Genomic DNA, 24,627 nt, shown 5'->3' with positions numbered 1-24,627 from the left:
TCCTTAAAGTATTTATTTAATATACAGGCACAGGATGGCAGAGACAATCCAATGAGTAGAAAATATACTGACCCAGATGCAAAACAAAGATGGCCGCCGGGGCCCCTCGTGGCGCCGGCGGCGTGGCGTCCAACCTACTGTAGCTTTTGCTCGAAACGCGTCAGATAGCTACAGTAGGTTGGACGCCACGCCGCCGGCGTCACGAGGGGCCCCGGCTGCCATCTTTGTTTTGCATCTGGGTCAGTATATTTTCTACTCATTGGATTGTCTCTGCCATCCTGTGCCTGTATATTAAATAAATACTTTAAGGATATCACACTATGTGGCCCTCTCTGTTTATTTGAGCTCTGGTGAAAACCAGCCAGATCTACAGAGCAGCCGCATCTATCCGAGTGCCGGGCAGCGAAAGTTATGCTGATCAGATCTGACCAGACCAGTCTGATGACACCAGATGTCCAGTGACAGTATATACAAATGCGCATAAAGATTGCGTATCTGGTGAGTGCGCAATCTTTACATTACTTATCACCCTGCGGTTCCAATCATTGGACGTCTAAGGATCATCTCGGATCTTAAGAGCACCCCTTCATTGGACTCTTTTATTTATTTTGCACTCTTTTCACTTTATAGCCACCATCCAGTGGCTTTATTTTATTAGCACTCAGCCACTGTCTATTATATGTATTTGATTCTTGATTTAATTATTGTCTGTTAGTTTATATAGCGCTGCACCGCCCCCTCCTTTGTATATCTACGTGTTTGATCTCTGCCACCATTTTGTTGAAGACTGGGTGGGTCTTCCATGGTGGGGAAGAAACTCGAGTCTGGTTGGCGTCTCCACATACTGCTAGTGAGCGGATGTTTAACTGGCCAGTACCGGTACTAGGCTGCAGATGACCTGGAGGCTTCAGTAGAGGTAGGGATGCCAAGGAGAACAGTGGAGCTCTGGAGCTAAGTGGCCATCTTGCCATGTGGTTGCCACGCCCCCCGTAACTCAGCTTTTTTGTGGCATTGGCTCAGTAAAGACTTCTAACAACTCGATCATGCAGCTCATTTTTGTTCAAGAATTATCAAATTGTGCTCCTTGAAAGAGCCACACAGTTTCCAGAGCAGCCTGTGTTTCTCCTTAGGTTACCTGTGGGGTTTTCATAGATGTCTTTTTATATCCTCTCTCAACTTTATGCAGTTCCATTACCTTGTTACACAGGTCTTTTGACAGTTCTTTTCTGCTCCCCGTGGCTGGGTATCTAGCCTGCTCAGGGCATCCACGTGAGAGCTAACAAACTCATTGATTATTTATACACAGGCACTAATTTAACTTAAAAAGCCACAGATGTGGGAATTTAACATTTAATTGCCATTTTAATCTGTGTATGTCACCTTGTGTGTCTAAAGCAAGATCAAACATCCCAGGGTATGTAAACTTTTGATCAGGGCCATTTGGGTGTTTTTGTTATCATTAGGATTTAAAAAAGATGCCAAACAATTATGTAATAATAAATTATTATTATTATACAGGATTTATATAGCACCAACAGTTTGCTCAGCGCTTTACAATATAACGGGAGACAATACAGCAACAATACAGTTCAATACAAGAGGGTTAGGAGGGCCCTGCTCCTTGGAGCTTACAATCTAAGAGCATAAATGGCTTCATATGACCATTATCCTTAAATAAAAGCCATGATCAGTCACATTTTTAATATCAATGCCAAAATTTCATGATTTCGGCCAGGGTATGCAAATGTTTTGCACAACTGTATTAGTATATATACAAATCTATAAAACAAAAAAAAATCATTAACTAAAAAAAATAATTCTATATAAGTTTTTTTATTAATCTAGTCTTATATTCTTAACTTTTGTGTGCAACCTAAATTTCATACATTTTTATATCATACTGTAGCCTTGATGAAAGGTGCAGAGTTTGGCCCTTGGCTATCAACAGATTTGAAATAAATATTTTTTGGAATTCAACTTTTTGGTTTGGCGCTCCAATTTTCTGACCCAACCCTCAGGAATCTAAGGATAGCATTATTCATTCACTTCAATAGTTGATCAGATTTATTTTTAAATCTGTTGTAGCTGGAGAACTAACATACCCAGAGACAATTTAAAATCTGTGCTAGCAAAAAAAAAGTATGGTGTTAAATGAATAGCTAATTATTGGTGCAATGGGCACTAGTCTGGCATGTAAAATATAGAGGCCAGTATATAAAGGACACAGAATAATCTGTCTATAGCAGACAATATAAATACTGTTTATATTATCAACCACACAATCCCCCTCAGGCCTCCAAATCAATATGACAAGCTGATGATCACTGGAGGTTTTATCTAAGGAAAGACTCTGGAGATTAAGGAGTGACCCCTGACCTGGTGGATTTTATTTCTCAAGTGTCTTACAAGAGTCAGCAGGGAATAGGAAGGTTTAAACATAACGGAGAATGGAAATCATCTCAATAACATGGACCTTCTGTGGCAAATAAAGAGAATTTCAGCACCTGCCGAATAATAAATGCCAATTATACATAAGGGAGAAGGAAGGTCAGGGGTCACTCCACAGTTTATTGCTTTCTGCCCCTAATGATTGCTGTTGTGTAGGAAGTTAACCCCTTGGATGCCATAGGGGCAGCTTCCTGCTAAATTAAGCAAAACCTTTTCCATCATGCTTAATTAGCTGTGTGAATTGCAGTTTAAAGGAGATGCATTAACTGGGAAATATGATGAATTGTTATGCAAGGCGGACAGCACATCACCATACCCTCGTTATGGAGTTTGAAGTCAAGGAGCTGCAGCTCAAGGGGCTGTTCAAATAAAATCGATCTAGATTATGGCTTTAAATGATGACAGAAGTATGATTGCCATAGACAGGTTTTAGGTAAGGTGTGTTCATTGATGTTTAGGGAAATATCTGGCAAGGCGTTTTACAGTAGTCGACACATAATATGAGAATGAAAAATCATTTATGTAAACTGAATTTTTCTATTTGTTTTTAAAAGGAATAAAACAACTTCTTTATAGTGGACATTCACTCAGAAGTAAAAGTGCAGTAAACACTCCCCAGCCCTGACCCTAACACATGAGTTTTTTTTTTTTACTGGGACAATTTTTGACAGGTACCTACTACCACTTCCTCAATTCTTGCCTAGGTGAGTTTGACATCACTTGTTCTGCCCACCTTTTGGTCTGCAGCCTCCTGAGATACATCATACATTCCAGGAGGCTGCAGTCCCACTGCATTACATGATCTCACACATGTGCAGTGGGGGGGGGAGTAGTGGAGAGAAGAACCGGTTGCCGGAAGAGAGTTTTGGACTTCAGAGACTGGCAAATACCCAATTTTTAAAAGTCAGCAGCTACAGTATTTGCAAACTTTTTTTGTTTTAAGGGTGAAGTTCTTCTTTGAGAGAAATATGGAGGCTAGCATTGCTGATCTCCTTTCAAAAATGCTAGTTTGCCAAGCTCTTCTGTTACCCCACTTGCTGACCAAATTGGAATGAGAAGTATGCAAGGAAATTATAAAAGTCAAAAGCCTTTACCTTAAAATCAGTTCTAGGTTAGTGATTCAAAGCATTAAAGTGAATCTGTTACAATGTAACTTTAAAATGTAAACTCGGTTAATACTTACTTATTTCTCCCGTTGCCCTTGCCACCAACTCAGTCCATTTAAGCTAGCCATAGATTGATCAAAATTTCCTGGTTCAGTAGGGACCAGTCAAATTTTGATACCTATATGGCTATGCCCGTTCAACAGAAGTCGATTTAATAATTGACTTCTATTGAACAGGACAGTTGGAAAACATTTGTTGATCAGTGACTGCAGCCGATTAGCTGCAGCCACTGATCAGTGTATTCTGATAGTGGAATCCTGCTGTCAGAATACAATGGCACAGCAGGGAAGCTTCCTCCAATGTTTTTTTTTTAAATTAGCCCACTGACTGATCAAAAAAAGTGATCCATCTATGGCCAGCCTTAGGAATAATCCTGATTTAAGTTTTTACCTGAAATCAACATGTCCAGGAGTGTTAAATCCTGTGTCTCCCACTGTGCTTATTGGCTTCTCCTACTGACTCCTTCACTACTGTGTCCTTTAGTGACACGAGAGTAGACAGGAGGAACCTGCAAGAATTGACTATAGCAGTGGATACAGGAGATTGACACCCCCTGGAAGTGACTGTTTCAGAACAAACTTCAGAAATTAATCTTTTTCAGTGGATCACTATTTGAGAGCAAGGGCAGATGAAGAGAAGAAAAATTTAATCTGTACTTTACAGGGACATCTGTACTTTTTATATTACATTTTTATGACAGTCACTTTAAAGTATGGGGTTCAGCAATACAACCAGGCTACTAGCATTTGCAGAATAAGAAGTAAGCAATAGCAACCTCCATGTTTCTCTCTCTCAAAAAATCCTTTCAAGTGAAATTCCAGGCAAAACTTCTTTCTTCAGATTTTCACAGAACAGGGAAGGGACCTTAAGCTGGCCATACACTGATCAAAATTCAACCAGGGACAGTCCAAATTTTTTTAACGTGTGGTTGTCCCTACACAACAGAAGATGATTGTTTTATTCACTTCTTTTGAAGGGACATGTTGGAATATATTTCTTGATCAGCAGCTGCAGCCAATCAGTTTATGTTCAATAGCAGTCCATTCCATTCTGCCAATCCATTATTGCTCGTAACTTATCAAAAACATGTTTAATCACCTTTATTTGTTCCTTTTACAAGAAGCAGCATACACAACGTTGAAAAACATTTTCATTTTCAGAATATTTTCAATTGACTGTGCCTTTGCTTCTTCTGGATTTAGGCTAGTGGCTTTCAAATGTTTCCGCAGACAAACAAAATCCATAAAAAAAGATTTACAGTGGTAAGTGAATTATAAAATTTGTGTGATATTTGATAAAAGCTTCAAAAGTTTATCCTCTTCTGCAAAAATCAGCATCTGAATGATAGCAATCTTTGATGATATTTGATCCATTAGTAATAAAAAGATAATATGCAAGCGCTATCCGGGGATCTCAAAGGTCAGCGGCTAGAACACCAAAAAAGGTAACCAAGAGAGAACCTTCCAATAAAGTACATATAAATATATATATAAAAAACATATATAAGGTGCAGGGCTATAATAGCAAAAATGGCATACATAACATATTATAAATAAAGTGCAAATGTCAAATCACACTGCGGTGAGATTGAGAGAGATGAAAAGTCCCAAAATAAGAAATGAGAAACCTCTGTATTAATTGGATTTATGTATTTAATTATGTTTTTTAATGTATCTGACCATGTATTATTCAGGATAGTCCTATTGTGATACTCTATTGACTGCCTCAATCTTATATATCATTATTATTCTATTGGGGTACATCAAGTTTGTTGCAAAGTCCTTTAAGAAAATCTGATCTTCTATTTATTAAAGATAGGATCCGTCCTCTCTAGATTATCTAGCTCTATTGATTCATACTGCTTAATTGCACCTGAATACTACCAATAAAATGGCGCCATCCTGTAGGAGACATTTCTGTAAGTCAGGGTATAATACACACTGACTTACATTAATGATCTGCACTTGAATACTGCCAACAAAATGGCGCTGTCCTATGGTAGACATTAATGTAAGCCGGATATCTACGACAAAATGGCGCCGACGCACTGCGCATGTGCCGATCGCCGGGAAAATGGCCGCCGCAATAATCGCTGGCGCCTTTTCCACACGAATTTGGATATATAAACAGCTCTTTGACGTCCCTGCATGTAAGCCCAGGACCCTTTGATAATGTGCACCGCACGAAATGCATCAGAGGGGCTGCAGTATCTGGACGTCTGACCGCCGCAGGTGGCCATCCTGATTATTATCTGGTCAGTGTTTATTTGCATTTTACCTCTACAATTCATGTTGTACCTTTAACAAACTCAGTGTATACGGTATCACGCTATGTGGTGTCCCTTATTGTGCTCTCTTCAATGAGAGTCCCCACTTGCAGAATCTGCTCTAAAAGGGGACCCCGGATGGTGACATGCCTGAGACACGTATATGAAATTTGAAGTATTTAACCCAAGTTGCGATTGGAAGGTGTATGACCCTGTCCCTATCTTGGCAATTGATGACCACTATCCGATACTACAGGATAAATCTTACATGCGTTTTTTGACGCACTTCTGGTGAAAGCGCAATTTTTACCCCAGATTCACTGTGTGATACACAGAATCTTATCCCACGCACCTACTAGGATCTATTGGATCCCCACGTTTGACCTTATTTTGGGACTTTTCATCTCACTCAATCTCACCGCAGTGTGATTTGACATTTGCACTTTATTTATATGTTATGTATGCCATTTTTGTTATTATAGCGCTGCACTTTATATATGTTTTTTATATATATATTTACAGTCATGGCCGAAATTGTTGGCACCCTTGATATTTTTCCTGAAAATCAAGTATTTCACACAAAAAAGGTATTGCATTAACACATGTTTTGCTATACACATGTTTATTCCCTTTGTATGTATTGGAACAAATATAAAACAGAGGCAGAAAAGCAAATATGACATAATGTCACACAAAACCCCAAAAATGGGCTGGACAAAAGTATTGGCACCCTTAACTTAATATTTGGTTGCACACCCTTTGGAAAACATAACTGAAATCAGTCGCTTCCTATAACCATCAATAAGCTTCTGACACCTCTCACCCGGAATTTTGGACCACTCTTCCTTTGCAAACAGCTCCAGGTCTCTCTTATTGGAAGGACACCTTTTCCCAACAGCAATTTTAAGATCTCTCCACAGGTGTTCAATGGGATTTAGATCTGGGCTCATTGCTGGCCACTTCAGAACTCTCCAGCGCTTCTTTGCCATCCATTTCTGAGTGCTTTTTGACGTATGTTTGGGGTCATTGTCCTGCTGGAAGACCCAGGATCTTGGACGCAAACCCAGCTTTCTGACACTGGGCCCTACAGTGCGACCCAAAATCCTTTGGTAATCCTCAGATTTCATGATGCCTTGCACACAGTCAAGGCACCCAGTGCCAGAGGCAGCAAAACAACCCCAAAACATCATTGAACCTCCACCATATTTTACCGTAGGTACTGTGTTTTGTTCTTTGTAGGCCTCATTCCGTTTTCGGTAAACAGTAGAATGATGTGCTTTACCGAAAAGCTCTATCTTGGTCTCATCTGTCCACAAGACGTTTTCCCAGAAGGCTTTTGGCTTACTCAAGTACATTTTGGCAAACTGTAGTCTTGCTTTTTTATGTCTCTGTGTCAGCAGTGGGGTCCTCCTGGGTCTCCTGCCATAGCGTTTCATTTCATTTAAATGTCGACGGATAGTTCGCGCTGACACTGATGCTCCCTGAGCCTGCAGGACAGCTTGAATGTCTTTGGAACATGTTTGGGGCTGCTTATCCACCATCCGGACTATTCTGCGTTGCAATCTTTCATCAATTTTCCTCATCCGTCCACGACCAGGGAGATTAGCTACAGTGCCATGGGTTGCAAACTTCTTGATAATGTTGCGCACTGTGGACAAAGGCAAATCTAGTTCTCTGGAGATGGACTTGTAACCTTGAGATTGTTGATATTTTGCCACAATTTTGGTTCTCAGGTCCTCAGACAGTTCTCGTCTCCTCTTTCTGTTGTCCATGCTTAGTGTGGCACAGACAGACACACAATGCAAAGGTTAAGTGAACGTCTCTCCTTTTTATCTGCTTTCAGGTGTGATTTCTATATTGCCCACACCTGTTACTTGCCCCAGGTGAGTTTACAGGAGCATCACATGCTTGTAACATTCTTATTTATCCGCAGTTGTGAAAGGGTGCCAATACTTTTGTCCAGCCCATTTTTGGAGGTTTGTGTGACATTATGTCGAATTTGCTTTCTTTCCTCCCTTTTTTTGTTTTGTCCCAATACACACAAAGGGAATAAACATGTGTATAGCAAAACATGTGTTAATGCAATACGTTTCGTGAGAAATACATGATTTCCTGGAGAAATATCAAGGGTGCCAACAATTTCGGCCATGACTGTATATATATTTGATCCATTACTTTAGAACAAATGTTCATTTTTTTGGTGAAAATAGACACATTTAAACATTGACCTTTTGATTTAAAGTCTGATACCTTTTGCATTTTCTCCTTGCACTCTTCTTTGAAACTTGCCTTTTTAAGACAAAAGTCCATTTGCTGCTTTACCACCCAATTTATGTGCGCCAACCTTTAAAAGAACGATTCTTAAAATTTGGAGTTCAACATTACATTGTTCAAGGCTGAAACCAGCTGGTTGTAAATCATTTTTATGTCTTTAATAACGCCATCTAAAATCTTGCACCAGAAAAGAAGAGAACTTTGAAAGAGAAAATTGTTTACAGCACAAGACAAGGTCTAAGCAGATCCTCTTGTGTCTGCATTTTACTTTGGCTCTCAAAGTACCTCAAAAGTTGATCTTTATTTGTAAAGTTTTTCTTTTTTGCATTCAAAGTGTCATAATGAGTTACATAGTTACATAGTTAGTCAGTATGGATTGTGTCTCTGCAGACAATGGGGTTGGTTTACTAAAACTAAAGAAAGCAAAATCTGGTGCAGCTGTGCATGGTAGCCAATCAGATTTTAACTTCAGCTTGTTCAATTAAACTTTGACAAAAAAAAAAAACCTGGAAGCAGACTGGTTTCTGTGCAGAGTTGCATCAGATTTTGCACTCTCCAGTTTTAATAAATCGCCCCAATGTTTTTTTCTGAACAATTATAATATGCATAGCTCAAATTTTTTACTGATTTGGATAGAGTAGGAAATGGTTAAAACCTTGTCAGATTTTTTTTTTTTTTTGCTGGCCCTGTCCCTTTGGGGAGATGCAACATGAAGGTAAGGAAAATTTTTACAATGTGGAGGAATTCCCATCTTAGGTTGGCCATAGATAGATTGCTCTTTTTTTTTCAATCAGCCTGTAGGCTGATCAAAAAAAAAGAAAATAGGATTCTACCATCCACACAATCAGAGTAGTTAAAGTAAAACTCCCTGCTGTGTAATTGCATTCCGACAGCGGTTGTCACATACCTGATGGGAGACTGAATTGACGAGGTTGGCCTCACTTGTGTCACTAGCCCTGACCCCGCTGAGGTTGGAACAGAGGGAGTCTAGGGACCAGGGGGACAAGAGCGCCAGTAGTTGTTGTTTGCAGCTCTTGCAGATGATGACCTTGGAAGGCAGATGATCCTCTGATTTAGGCACCGTAACAACAGACAGAGCAGGTTCTGTGGATTGCCAGACGTGCAGCAGAGCAAGGTAGGTAGCAAGGACAAGAGACTGGAGCAGGGTCATAGGGTAGCCAGGGTCATCAACAGTCGGGCAGGGTGGTACAGAATCACAAGGAAAAGCCAAAGTCAGGAGCAGAGCCGAAGTCAGGAACCGGTAGCAGGAGAGTAATCGAAGTCGGGTCAGGAACAAGCCGGGTTGGTAATGGAGGAATCGTACAGGAACAAACAGGACACAGGGGGGAGCTGAAGACCAGTCAGCACTGAACCTGAGCAGAGGCTCTCCTTAAATGGGCTGTCTGGCGCCAATCTTCGCCGTGCGTGTGCACGATCGCGTGTTCCTGCGTGCATGCGCACAACCGGCAATTCTTCTGCAGGAATTCCTATGCGCATGCGTGTTCCCGATCGTGATTCTTCTTGCCGGAAATCCCTTACATTGCCCCCCCCCTTAGGGGCAGCCTCCAGATGCCCACTAGGGCTCGTTTCTCAGTGTGAAGACGGAGATAGGCTTGAACTATCCATGGGGCATGGACATTAGTGGATGGTTCCCAGGAGTTATCGTCTGGTCCATAATCTTTCCATTTGATGAGGAACTAGGTCTGTCCGCCCCTCTTCCTACAATTCAAGATAGCCTCAACCTCGTACTCTTCATTTCCCTCAACCAACAGTGGAGCAGGCGCCTCCGAATCTTGGTTGGGAAACCCACTTGGGATATGTGGTTTTAACAAGGAGCAATGGAATATTCATGTTAGCAGGTAGTTCCATTTCAAAAGACACAGGGTTCACCTTTCTCTTGATAGTAAATGGTCCCAGGTATCTTGGACCAAGCTTTCTTGACGGACAACTTAATTTTAGATTAGCCGTGGACAACCAGACTTTATCCCCTTGTTTCAGTTTTAAGTTGCCCCTTCTTCTGTCAAAAAATTTTTTGTTACTTGCCTCAGCTTCAGGAATCGTCTTCTGCAATACTTCGCCTTTCCTCCTGAGGAACTCCATTCTTTCTTGTACTCCGGGACAGCGGCTTCCACTGATATTTTCAGAAGAAAGGAGGGATGATATCCATAGTTAGAGTAAAAGGGAGATTACTTGGTGGCGGAATGAATGGAATTATTGTATGCGAACTCCGCTAATGGAAGGAGAGATACCCAGTCATCCTGTGAATATGAGGAGAAGCATCGGAGGTATTGCTCCAGAGTTTGGTTCGTTCTTTCCATTTGTCCGTTCGTTTGTGGCATCCACCACCTCCTCCTAATACTCCACTCTCCCACTGACCCGAACACCTCCACTGGTAGACTTACACGCTCCTGCACATCCTGCTCCCATGCCACCTTTCTCACTGTTCTTCTCCTCCTAACCGCGGGGGACATCTCCCCGAACCCTGGCCCTCCACCACCTCGCTCACCCACACAGCACCCTCCCACTTCCACCTCCTGCCGCAACCCCCTTAACCTAGTATCTGTCCCCCTGCTCCCTAAAACCACCCTCCCGTTTTCGTGTGTACTCCTGAACGCCCGATCGGTGTGCAACAAGCTCACCGCCATCCACGACCTCTTTGTTTCCCGCTCCCTCAACCTCCTAGCGATAACGGAAACCTGGATCCAAGCCACTGACTCTACCTCCCCTGCAGCACTCTCCTATGGAGGTCTCATCTGGACCCACTCACCCAGACCCAACGGTCGTAAAGGTGGTGGGGTTGGTCTGCTCCTGTCACCACAGAGCACCTTCCGAGTCCTCCTAATCCACCCCTCTCTATCCTTCTCCTCCTTCGAGGCCCACTGCATCCGACTATTCTCCCCAACCCCCCTGAGGATTGCTGTAATCTACCGGCCTCCTGGACCCATATCCTGCTTCCTTGATGATTTTTCTGCCTGGCTACCCAACTCCTCCACTTAACCTCCTCTTTTGCACTCGCACAGTGCATACAATCCACCACCCACTCCGACGGGAATATCCTGGACCTTGTCTTCTCCCAGCTCCCCACAACCTCACAAACACCCCTTCCCTCTCTCTGACCACAACCTTATTACCTTCTCTGTCTCCTCGTCCTCTAACGCCTACCCCTCCAAATGTCATACTACTACCGGCCGTAACCTCCGCAACCTGAACCCTGCCCCCCTCCACTCTACAGCTGATCAACGCTACGACAGCATCCTTCCCCTGTCCTGCCCCGACCTGGCCATGACTGCCTATAACAACTCGCTATCAACCGCCCTTGACTCGCTAGCGCCTTTAACCACACGAAACATCAGACCCCACCCGCTCCAGCCCTAGCAGACTGATCACACCAAAACTCTGAAACGACGCAGTCGTGCGCTGGAGCGACTCTGGCACAAAACCAGATCCCAACTAGCATTCACCCGCTATAAATCTGCCTTCCACACCTACACCTCCTTCCTCCACACTGCCAAACAAGCCTACTTCCTGACCCTCATCAAGACCTTCTCCTCCAATCCTCGCCGGCTCTTCTCCACCTTCAACTCTCTACTCTTTCTGCCCTCACCTCCACCCAGCACCTCACTCACCACCCTGGAGATTGCCAATCACTTCAAAAACAAGATTGACGCAATTCGCAAGGACATCGCCGCTGCTCAAACTTTCTCCCCACCCATCCCCCCTCACACAGCAACCCCCTCATCACCCCTCTCCCTCAGCCTCACCACTGTTCAGACCTCCACCTCACCTAACATTCCTCACACTGAAGCCCCCTCAACACTCCACTCCTTCAACCTTACTACCATTGAGGAGGTCACCAACGTCTTCTCTGAAGCCCATCCCACCACCTGCCCCCTCAACCCTGTCCCCTCACAACTCCTACGACCTCCCTCCTCCTCCATCCTACGCTCCCTCACCCACATCTTTAATCTCTCCCTCTCTTCCAGTGCATTCCCCTCTACTGGACCCTACTGACCCGAACAACCTTAGACCCATCTCCCTGCTGCCATTCACATCCAAACTCCTCAAGCGCTTAGTCTACAATCGCCTAAGCTCCCACCTCAATGACCACAACCTCCTTGATCCCCTACAGTCCGGCTTCCGTCCCCTACACTCCACCGAAACCGCCTTACTCAAACTCTCCAACGACCTGCTAACCGCCAAAGCTAATGGCCACTATTCAGTGCTCCTACTCCACGACCTCTCCGTGGCTTTTGACACAGTCGACCACCCCCTCCTCCTCTAAAAACTACACTCCCTTGGCCTCAGAGATTCCGCTCTCTCCTGGCTCTCATCCTACCTCTCACAACGCTCCTTCAGCGTTACCTATAACGCTACCACCTCCCTGTTAAGCCGCCTGGCAGAGTCTCTAGCAGCCCACCGCACGGACGCTCCCAGGGCGCGGGGTCTAAGTCCCAGCCTGCTGTTCACCAGGGCCCCTGATGGTGGGGATGGACTTGGTGCAGACTGAAACCAGGTCACGACCCCCGAGTGCGTCCTGCGGTGGTAGAGAATACTGACAGGGGAGTGCAGGAACGGAATCTACTTTGGAAGAGGCAGACAGATACACAGGTCTGATCCAAACTGGATGGATGGATGGATGGATGGATACGGTATGCGTGGTCAGACAGGCCGGGTCGGTATTATGCGGGCAGCGAGGTACAGAGGAGCGAGCTAAGAATGGTCAGGTCACAAGCCAGGTTCAGCAGGATGCGGGCAAATACAGTACCAGGGATCAGACAGAAGAGTAGTCAGGCAAGCCAGGGGTCAAACAGGAGAGAGCAGGATCAGGAACAAGCAGAGGTCGGCAACGGAGTATACAGCAACACAGGAACAGGATACAGGACACAGGATACAAGACCAAACGGCAACTAACATACCTGTTACTACGTTTAAATAGCCCGCCTCCCGCTGTCATTGGTGCCAGGCGCGCGTCCGTGATCCCGAGTGCGCATGCGCGAACCCCGCCGCTGCCATGCGCGGCCAGGTCCTACCGCCCGCCGGGTAGAGAGAGTTGGTGTTCTGCGCATGCGCCGCCCGACGCGATGCCGCAGAACACCTGGATCCTGACATTGCCCCCCCCCCCCCTACGGGCAGCCGCCGGATGCCCAACAGTTCTCTCTTGCGTGGGTGGTTGTCAAAAAAATCCCAAATCAATCTAGAGGCATGAATGTTCTGGGAGGGTTCCCATGAGTTCTCCTCTGGACCATACCCTTTCCACTTAATGAGAAACTGGGTCTGACCTCCCCTCTTCCTACAGTCTAGAATTGTCTCAATCTCGAATTCCTCCTCCCCATCAACGTTTATGGCGTCAGGAGGCCTAGATCTCCGGTTCGGGAATCTGTCCGGTGCCGCGGGTTTCAACAGAGACACATGAAATACCGGGTGTATTCTAAAGGATTCCGGGAGTACGAGCTCGTACGCCACTTCGTTAACCTTCCTCTTTACCTGGAATGGACCCATAAATCTCGGTCCCAATTTCCGTGATGGGCATGTCATCCTAAGGTTTGTTGTGGCCAACCAGACCTGGTCCCCTGGGTGTAACATAAGCTCCCCTCTTCTCCTTTTGTCAAAGGCTTTCTTACTGCCCTCCTGGGCCTTCAGGATCGCCTCTTGTAAGACCCTATTGTTTGCAGAAAGGAAGTGCAACATGTCCTGTGTAGCTGGCACCGAACTCTCAGGAATTGTGTCAGGTAAAAAGGTCGGGTGGAAGCCGTAATTGGCAAAAAATGGGGATTGCTGAGTAGTCGAGTGGCTAGCATTGTTGTAAGCAAATCCGGCCAGTGGTAAAAGAGTTAGCCAATCGTCCTGAAGGAATGATGTGTAACATCGGAGATATTGTTCCAAGGTCTGGTTTGTACGTTCGGTCTGTCCATTGGTCTGTGGATGATATGCCGAGGAGAGAGATAACTTGATTTCCAAGGTCTCGCATAGTGCCTTCCAAAATTTGGAGGTGAACTGGGCACCCCTATCCGAAACTATATCCTTAGGAATTCCATGGAGTCTCACCACCTCTCTCACAAAGATTTGCACTGTCTCCGCAGCGGATGGTGTGTCTTTGAGAGGCAAGAAGTGGGCCATCTTGGATAGGCGGTCCACAATCACGAAAATGGTGGTATGGTCTTGAGATGGAGGAAATTCTACAATGAAGTCCATTGAAATCATTTCCCACGGTCTGTTAGGGATGGGTAAGGGTCGCAGGAGCCCCCAAGCCTTGTTCCTGGAAGGCTTATTCCTTTGACAGACCGCGCAGGTCTTTACGTAAGCCTCGCAATCTTTGGACATGCTGGGCCACCAGAACATACGTTGTAGAAGTTCCAACGTCTTCCGGGTCCCGAAGTGCCCAGCCAGGGGATGGTCATGGCAATGACCCAAGACCGTGGTGCGAGATTCGTCAGGTACCAAGATTCGTTCTCCTTTCCACCATAATCCGTCTCTATTCTGTAGTGGCACCCCTGGAACATTTGGAGCCCCTATGGATGCTGCCTGTAGTTGGGAACGTAGCTCAGTCTGTAATGCCAAAAAATTACCAGACGACAGGATGGTGTCAGGTTTGTGGGCCTCCTTTGGGTCTTCGAACATCTGCGAAAGAGCATCTGGTTTCGTGTTCTTTGATCCAGGCCTATAAGTAATATGAAACACAAACCGAGAGAAAAAAAGTGCCCACCTAGCCTGTCTTGGTCTCAAGCGCTTTGCCGTTCTTAAATATTCAAGGTTCTTGTGATCCGTAAAAATCAATATCGGGTGCACGGCTCCTTCCAGCAAGTACCTCCATTCCTCCAACGCTGCCTTGATGGCCAGGAGTTCTCGGTCCCCTATGTCATAGTTCTTTTCGGCCGAAGACAGTTTCCTGGAGAAAAATGCCACGGGATGCATCAGTTCCTTGACGCCCTTCCTTTGGGAAAGCACAGCCCCAACCGCGTTTTCGGATGCATCCACCTCCAAGATGTAGGGTAGTGAAGAATCAGGATGGCTCAATACTGGGGCCTCGGTGAATAACCTCTTTAGGGACTCAAAGGCTTCCTGCGCCTCAGATGTCCACTTGAAACGCACTCCCTGCTTGGTAAGTTGCGTGATGGGGGATGCTAGGCCTGAAAAGTTCCTAATGAATTTCCGGTAAAAATTGGCAAAGCCAATGAACCGCTGAACCCCTTTTTTATCTAACGGCACCGGCCATTCCAGAACTGCGGAGATCTTCTGTGGATCCATCGCTATTCCAGTAGTAGAAATAATTAAGCCTAAGAAGGGGATTCTGTGCTGCTCAAAACTGCATTTATCTGCCTTTGCGTATAACCCATGCAAACGGAGCCTTTCCAGCACTACCCTGACGTGACCCCTATGCTCCTCCAGAGATGCAGAAAAAATTAAGATATCATCAAGATAGATGACCACAAAAATATCCAAGAAGTCCCTGAACACATCGTTAATGAAGTGCTGGAAGGTGGCGGGGGCGTTACACAGACCGAAGGGCATTACCAGGTACTCGAAGTGCCCGAACCTAGTACGGAAGGCAGTCTTCCACTCATCACCCTCCCGAATACGGACCAGATTGTAAGCCCCCCTCAAATCCAACTTCGTAAAAACAGATGCAGTCCTGAGTCGCTGAAACAGTTCTGGTACTAAAGAAAGTGGGTAACGGTTCTTTACCGTGATCTTGTTAAGCTCCCTATAGTCCACACAGGGCCTTAAGGATTTATCCTTCTTCTCAACAAAGAAAATACCCGCCCCGGCCGGGGACGTGGAGGGGCGTATGAACCCCTTCTGAAGATTTTCCTCAATATATTCCTTTAGTACCCCCAGTTCCTTTTCTGACAGAGGAAAGATCCGCCCGAAAGGTACCTCAGATCCCGGGAGCAGATCGATTGGACAGTCGTAGGCCCTATGCGGAGGAAGATTGTCAGCTCCCCGCTTACTAAATACGTCAAGGTATTTATGGTAAACTGAAGGGACGAGTTGTGTCAGCTCCATGTCAGTATCTACGCAGAATAGTGTGCGTGGGGCCTCCGGCTCATGTGGACAACAATGCTCTTGGCAGTATGGAGAGCCGAACCGGAGGGTACCGGCTTTCCAATTAATCTGGGGGTCGTGGACCCGCAGCCACGGAAGCCCCAGAATAATTGGAAACAGAGGGGAGGAGATAGCATTCAAACACAGGAATTCCCGGTGAGTCTCGGATATAGTCACACAGAGAGGCGGGGTCTCCCGATCCACCACCCCAGACTTGATCCGAGATCCATCGGCTAGGAAAATATTAAACCCACATTCTTTAACCTGTAAGGGAATCTGGAGTCGAGCCGCGAAGTCCAGATCCACAAAACAGCTACAGGCCCCGGAATCAATGATCGCTGTTGCCGTCACGACCCTTCCGGGGAGCTGGAATGAAATGGGTACCGCTAAATAATTGACATTGTGACTGGCTGTGGTAGGTGTGGCAGAGTAAACAGAAGTGCACTTACCAGCCTTCACCGGACAGGAACGTACCATGTGGCCAGCTTCCCCACAGTAGAGGCACAGGTTGTTGCGGCGGCGTCTTTGACGCTCTTCAGGTGTTAGGGAGGGACGAGCTAGCCCAACTTGCATTGGTTCCGGCGTATCCAGGGGTTCTGGATTGCGATTCCCAGTAGGGCTACTGACTGGTCCTGGAGCATGGGGAAACATCCAAGCAGGCCTCAGGCCCTGGCCTGACCTCTCCATCCTGCGTTCCCGCAAGCGTCGGTCGATCTGAATAGCCAGGGTCATGAGATTTTCTAGTGTGGCTGGTATGCCTACCCTGGCTAGTTCGTCTTTCAGGGACTCAGACAGGCCTATGCGGAACTGGTTGCGCAAGGCAGCATCGTTCCATTGCGTGTCTCCCATCCACCGCCTGAACTCACCCGCATACTCCTCTGCAGGCCTACGACCTTGCCTGAGAGACTGAAGGGCCGATTCAGCTGATGCTGCTCGTTCGGGATCATCGTAAAGGAGGCCCATCGCTTCAAAAAATGCTGCCACAGATTCCAGCTGAGGTGGTTGCTGGATCTCTAATAGTCGATGCGCCCATTCTTGGGGTTCATCCAGTAGTAAAGAAATAATAAACCCCACCTTCACGGTTTCTGTCGCGAATGTACGTGGCTGGAGCCTAAAGTACAACAGGCAGGCATTACGAAATGCTCTGAACTTGGTGCGATTCCCACTGAATCGTTCTGGGACAGGAACATGAGGTTCTGGCATAAGTGTAGGTGTAGGTGCTGCTGGTCCGGCCAGGGTTTCAGGGGTACCACTGGCCGGAGCTGAGGGACTATGATCTTGGGGGGCCGAAATAGTGGTGGTTAGGGTCTGGATCCGACCATCCAGGTGATTATAGCCCTCCTCCAGCGCCCTTACCGCCTGAGTAAGAGCCGCCAGATGCTGGCACATATTTTCCAGGGGGGATGGTCCTCTTCCAGGTTCCGTCATTTTTGGCTGTTTGGTACTGTTAAGCCGCCTGGCAGAGTCTCTAGCAGCCCACCGCACGGACGCTCCCAGGGCGCGGGGTCTAAGTCCCAGCCTGCTGTTCACCAGGGCCCCTGATGGTGGGGATGGACTTGGTGCAGACTGAAACCAGGTCGCGACCCCCGAGTGCGTCCTGCGGTGGTAGAGAATACTGACAGGGGAGTGCAGGAATGGAATCTACTTTGGAAGAGGCAGACAGATACACAGGTCTGATCCAAACCGGATGGATGGATGGATGGATGGATACGGTATGCGTGGTCAGACAGGCCGGGTCGGTATTATGCGGGCAGCGAGGTACAGAGGAGCGAGCTAAGAATGGTCAGGTCACAAGCCAGGTTCAGCAGGATGCGGGCAAATACAGTACCAGGGATCAGACAGAAGAGTAGTCAGGCAAGCCAGGGGTCAAACAGGAGAGAGCAGGATCAGGAACAAGCAGAGGTCGGCAACGGAGTATACAGCAACACAGGAACAGGATACAGGACACAGGATACAAGACCAAACTGCAACTAACATACCTGTTCCTACGTTTAAATAGCCCGCCTCCCTCTGTCATTGGTGCCAGGCGCGCGTCCGTGATCCCGAGTGCGCATGCGCGAACCCCGCCGCTGCCATGCGCGGCCAGGTCCTACCGCCCGCCGGGTAGAGAGAGTTGGTGTTCTGCGCATGCGCCGCCCGACGCGATGCCGCAGAACACCTGGATCCTGACACTCCCCCTCTCTGTTGGGGTCCCTCAAGGCTCTGTCCTCGGGCCCCTTCTCTTCTCCATCTACACCTCCTCCCTTGGCCAACTCATACACTCTCACGGCTTCAACTACCACCTTTATGCCGATGACATGCAAATCTATCTCTTGACCCCTCGCCTCTACCCCTCAGTCTCCGCTTCAATCACAAGCCTACTGAACGACATATCAGATTGGATGTCGCTCAACTTCCTTAAACTGAACCTCTCCAAAACCGAGCTCCTAGTCTTTCCCCCAGCCCGCACACCACCCCCCACTGACTTCTCCATCACGTCCAACAATGCCACCATCAGGCCCGCTCCTCAGGCCAGAGTACTTGGTGTCATTCTTGACTCCAATCTATCCTTCCAGCCCCAAGTCCAATCACTAACAAACTCATGCAGACTCCACCTCTGCAACATCACCAAAATACGCACGTTCCTAACCCCAGAAACCACCAAGCAGCTCATCCACTCCCTCATCATATCATGACTCGATTACTGCAACTCCCTCCTCACTGGCCTGCCTCGCCACAGACTATCCCCACTTCAGTCGATCCTGAATACGGCAGCCAGACTTATCCACCTTACCAACCACTCCGTTTCTGCCACCCCCCTCTGCCAATCCCTCCACTGGCTTCCGATTGCCCAACGGATCAAATTCAAAATTCTAACACTGACGTACAAAGCTGTCCATCATACTGCCCCAAACTACATCACCGACCTAATATCCAAGTACCACCCTACACGCACTCTCCGCTCCTCGCAAGACCACCTTCTCTCTAGTTCCCTAGTCTCCTCCTCCCATGCCCATCCAAGACTTCTCCAGGGCGTCACCCATACTCTGGAACTCCCTACCCCAATCCATCAGACTATCACCTACTCTTCTCTCCTTTAGGCGCACCCTGAAAACCCACCTCTTCAGGGAAGACTACCCCACCCCCTGCTAATTCCCGACCTCCTCCACTCTTCCTACCACTCCATCCCCCACAGATGTTTCCTCCTGTACCATTATCCCTTCCCTCCTAGACTGTAAGCTCCAAGGAGCAGCACCCTCGATCCCCTCATGTATCGCATTGTATTGTTATTGTACTGTCGCATGTCGCATGTTCTGTCTCCCATTGTAATGTACAGCACTGAGCGAACTGTTGGCGCTTTATAAATACTGTATAATAATAATAATAAGCAGAAGAAAAGCGTAACTCGATCTCTAATGTCTCACACAGAGCTTTCCAAAATTTGGATGTGAATTGCACTACCACTACTTCTCTTATTTGCGTTACGAGGTCTGTCTGGAGAAGTAAGAAATTCTTGGCAGGCAAAATCGTGTCAGGTTCAGATTGTACAATTGGGTCGGGAAACATACGGGAAAGTGCATCAGTTTTTACCATTTTTTGATCCATTTTTTGAGGACGGTACGTCAGATGGGAAACAAAGCGGGAGAAAAATAGTGCTCATCTTGCTCGTTGTGGCCTGAGGCGTTTTGCCATTTTTAGGTACTCCAAGTTCTTATGATCTGTGAAGATGAGAATAGGGTGGGATGCTCCCTCCAGTAAGTAGCGCCATTCTTCCAATGCTGCCTTGATGGCTAGTAACTCTCTGTCTCCCACATCATAATTTCTTTCAGAGACATTTAATTTCCTGGAGAAAAATGCAACAGGGTGCAGAAGAGATTTGAGTCCCTGTCTTTGTGACAATATGGCTCCTACAGCATTCTCCGCAGCGTCCACTTCAAGGACAAAGGCTAGAGCAGGGTCTGGATGCTTCAGGATAGGTGTGGAGGTGAACAGGGTCTTTAATTGCTCAAAGGATGCTTGGGCTTCAGGAGTCCACTTGAAGGGAATATGCTGCCTGGTGAGCTGTGTTACAGGTGCGATGATTCCAGAGATGTTTTTGATAAACTTCCTATAGAAATTTGCAAACCCTATAAAGCGCTGCACTGCTTTCCTGTCTCTTGGAATGGGCCATTCTAAGACGGAGGACACCTTTTGGGGGTCCATAGAGATGCCTTCAGAAGTGATCACAAGCCCAAGGAACTGGATAGATCGTTTCTTGAATTCACATTTCTCGGCCTTTGCTTAAAGGCGATGCTGGCGTAGTCTATCCAGGGTCTTCTTTACGTGATCCCGATGACTTTCTATAGAACTGGAGAAAACCAGGATGTCATCCAGATAAACGATTAGGAATAGATCCAGATAGTCCCAAAATATATAATTTACTAGGTGTTGGAAAGTTGCTGGGGCATTACAGAGACTGAAAGTCATTACCAGATATTCAAAATGCCCAAATCGGGTTTGAAAGGCCGTCTTCCATTCGTCACCTTCAAGAATTCTCACTAGATTGTAAGCGCCTCTCAGATCTAATTTTGAGAAGAAACATGCTCCTCGCAGCCTTTGAAATAATTTGAGAATTAGAGGAAGGGGATAACGATTCTTGACCGTTATCTTGTTTAGGTCATGGTAGTCTACACAAGGTCTAAGAGTATGATCTTTCTTCTCAAAAAAGAAGATGCTGGCTCCTGCAGGTGATGTAGAAGGCCGAATAAACCCTTTTTGCAGACTTTCGTTAATATACCCCCGGAGGACCTCTAATTCGACTTCGGATAAGGGGTAAATTCGACCGAAAGGAATTTCGGCGCCGGGCAGGAGCTTAATCGGGCAGTCATAGGAGCGATGAGGAGGACGGGTATTGGCACTCTTTTTATTGAAAACGTCCAGATACTCGTGATACACCACAGGAACGAGTTTCATGGTCTCGGGATCAGAGTGAATACTGAGAAGAGGAGTTGCTACACTTGTTTCTTTAGGAGTACAGTGATTCAGACAATACTCTGAAGGGAAGAAGATCTCTCCAGACAACCAATTGATGGTTGGGTTGTGTGCTCTTAGCCAAGGCATACTGAGAATAACTGGAAAAATCGTGGAGGTGATGATAGCCAGACATAGAAATTCCTGGTGTCCTGAAGGGGAGTAGCAGAATATTGGCATGGTTTCTTGTGTTACAGGGCCAGAACTGATACCAGACCCGTCTGCCAGATGAACTGCAAGTTTTGTGCTTTGGTACGGAGCAGAATCTTATTCTGGATAGTGAAGTGAGCATCCATAAAACAACTACAAGCACCCGAGTCTATGATGGCCGGGACAGAGATTGTCCTTTCGTAGTTGAAGTTGAAAAGATAGATGTGTTTTCGGCTTGTCCCTTGGGGGTGCATCATTTAAAAACAGTTGGGAGAGGATTTATGAGGTTTTATGGGGCATGTCGCCACATAATGACCTGCATCACCACAGTAGAGGCAGAGGTTGGACTTCTGCCGTCTAAGGCGTTCTGCTGTGGACAACTGTGGTCTTCAAAAGCTTCTCCTAGCTGGCTTAGTGGGTGAATCCGACGGAACAACATTCGTAGAGGGCATGGAGGACCCAATTTCTGAGCAAATCAGAATCTTCCCATTAGTCCTCTCATCCTGTCTTTCCCAAAACCGACGGACAATGTGGATCGTCAGGTCTATCAGTCTCTCCAATCTGTTTGGTACCCCCACTCGGGCCAGCTCATCCTTCAGGGTATCAGAAAGACCAAGACGGAACTGGTAGCGGAGAGCAGACTCATTCCACTATATCAGAACTCCAGATGCGGAAGTCAGTGACATATTCTTCCACAGGCCTTTGGCCGTGCTGTAGCTGACTAAGCATAGATTCAGCGGTTTGGTGCAGGAAAGGATCAGCATAGATTTGTGCCATTGCTGTAAAAAACGAGTTCACTGAAGTTTTTGAAGGGCCGGATCATGTTGTTCACTGAGGTGGTATGCCCAGGATTGAGGTTAATTCCTAAGAAGCGTGATGATAAACCCCACTTTAGTATTTGGTGAAAAAAAGGTCCTTGGAAGCAGGGAAAAAATATAACTTGCAGGAGTTATGAAAAGTCCTGAAAACTCAGGCGTAGGCACCCGGGGTTCCGGTAGGGCAGGAGTTCCAAAGATCATACTGGTCTCCGTTTGAGTGGCTGCATCAAAGACTGCTGTGAGATCCATGTCTGTGAGGACATTAGAGTCGGTTAGCGGTTTACTCTCCAGATACTCAAAGTTTTTCTGCAAGTCTTGTTTTAAGTTAAATTAGGTAGCTACTGATTGGCAAATGTCTCCCAATGCTGTGTAATTGCATTCCGACAGCGGTTGTCACATACCTGATTGGAGACTGAATTGACAAGGTCGGCCTCACTTGTGTCACTAACCCTGACCCCGCTGAGGTTGGAACAGAGGGAGTCTAGGGACCAGGGGGACAAGAGCGCCAGTAGTTGTTGTTTGCAGCTCTTGCAGATGATGACCTTGAAAGACAGATGATCCTCTGATTTAGGCACCGTAATAACAGACAGAGCAGGTTCAGTGGATTGCCAGACGTGCAGCAGAGCAAGTTAGGTAGCAAGGACAAGAGACTGGAGCAGGGTCATAGGATAGCCAAGGTCATCAACAGTGGGGCAGCGCAGTACAGAATCAGAAGGAAGAGCCAAAGTCAGGAGCAGAGCCGAAGTCAGGAACCGGTAGCAGGAGAGTAATCGAAGTCGGGTCAGGAATAAGTTGGGTTGGTAACGGAGGAATCGTACAGAAACAAGCAGGACACAGAGGGGAGGTGAAGACCAGTCAGCACTGAACCTGAGCAGAGGCTCTCCTTAAAATGGGCCGTCTGGCGCCAATCTTCACCGTGCGTGCGCATGTGCATGTGCGCGATCGCGCGTTCCTGCATGAATGCGCACAATCGGCAATTCTTCTGCGGGAATTCCTATGTGCATGCGCGTTCCCAATCGCGATTCTTCTTGCCGGAAATCCCTTACAGCGGTACTCCTCTGCTGTCAAAATTCACTGATATGAGCTCACAACCACTGATTGACAGACATTTTCCCAGTCCCATTCAACAGAAATCAACTGAATGAGGAAAGAACAAACAGAGGACGCACAGGCCTAGCGCATTACCATAAAAAATGTTTAATAAGAAAGTAGATGTTGTACTCACAAACGACAATAAAGTCAAGGCACGTCATAAAAGAACAGCTTAGTCAACACCGTGCTGAGTAACAGTCCGCAATAGGGAGTGTAGACATACAATAGGCTGATGCATTTCGAGGACTTGCCTCTCATCCAGCCTATTGGATGTCTACACTCCCTATTGCGAACCCTTTTCAACAGAACTGGTCAAATTTCAACCCATCTATAGCCAACTGTAAGTTTTTTTTTTCTTTGTATCATTTTCCAAGACAATGTGAAGTCTAGGGTAGAAAGCTCACCACACACACACACACACAAAAGTATCTTTTTCTTGAAACTTCTTAGCCATGGCATTGTTCCAGTCACAGTAGTCCACCTCTTGGACCTTTTGTTTAGACTGAAACAGGTAGATAGGATTGCAGGGATCTATTCTACTTAACTGAAAGGCACTTGAGTTTCAAGAGACATCAAAAGATTTCTCCTCTTCCATTATCTTATCTCATGGCTTGAAGGCAAATTACAGCTGAGCAGACACCATCAATAAAGAGTACACAATACTCACACAACATGTAAATGCTCTTTCCAATTTCAAAAGGAAGTACAAAAAAAATACTGATTTGCGTTTGTTGCTGTAAGAAAGTCATGCAGTGTCTCTGAAACAACATTAATTTTTTATAAGTTAGAGTGGCGAGATAATCAAATTAAAGCCAAACTCTTGACAGATATAGACACAAATATTGCAGTTCTGTATTCATTAATACATGAATAAATACTACATATTTAAAATGCAAGCAGTGTAAGGATAGCCGTACACACCAAGATTTCTCATGTTTAGCCATGGATGCTTTTTGTTTCTTTTAGCTATTAATAATATGCAAACTAAAATACATTATTAAGTGCTCTTGCATGGCAAGACCACTTACTGTTATCTCACATATATATTCTTATTATTAATGCCAAATTTACCACCCTAACTCCTCCCACAGTTTTTACACTACATAGACAGTAATATACCGAAACGTGCGGATTATTCCCGATTGGTGTGCTATTACTTTGTGGAACGTTTCGCCGAATGGTTCACAAAATATCGGCGTTTTTGTGGTGAAATTGGTCCCATAGGAATGAATGGCGGAATGTTCAAAACTAGAGTGGGAGCTGACAAAAGCTAGAGTGTAAGCTGAAAAATCAGGACATGATTTCTAAACTGCCATCACTCCCTCATTTTCAAGCTCATCTACACAAATCTTATATCAAAATGTTCAGCTATCCCTGCTGC

This window comes from Staurois parvus, unplaced genomic scaffold (assembly GCF_062004578.1).
Source record: "Staurois parvus isolate SC_StPar_1 unplaced genomic scaffold, SC_StPar_1.0 ptg000508l, whole genome shotgun sequence".
Taxonomy (NCBI): Eukaryota; Metazoa; Chordata; class Amphibia; order Anura; family Ranidae; genus Staurois; species Staurois parvus.
The sequence above is the reverse complement of the archived record's forward strand: the minus strand, read 5'-3'. Positions refer to the sequence as shown.